This window comes from Phaethon lepturus, unplaced genomic scaffold, assembly GCF_000687285.1.
Source record: "Phaethon lepturus isolate BGI_N335 unplaced genomic scaffold, ASM68728v1 scaffold21641, whole genome shotgun sequence".
Classification (NCBI taxonomy): Eukaryota; Metazoa; Chordata; class Aves; order Phaethontiformes; family Phaethontidae; genus Phaethon; species Phaethon lepturus.
In genome coordinates, this window is record NW_010520087.1 from 33714 (window position 1) to 34025 (window position 312).

The window sequence follows — 312 nt, forward strand, 5'->3', positions numbered from 1 at the left end:
TCCCCTCAGGAAGAATTACCTGCTTATGAAGACTCAGCAAATGCTGCTATTGTAAAATGGACTGTCCAAACACACACCTTTTAATTTCCTTCTGTCATCAGTTCTTCATGATAGTAGGACCCCAAAAGGTACTCTGTGAGTTGCTGAAACGTGTTACACTTGCATTACTTACGCTAAGTAATTTGGGAGGCACTTTTTACAGCTGCCGCTCCCCCTCTGCCCCCAGCTTTCTCTTTGTTTCATTCTACTTTGTTTTTAAATGCAACATGTCTTTTATAGTCCCTTGCCTATTTTAGAGGTTAAAGGAGGAGG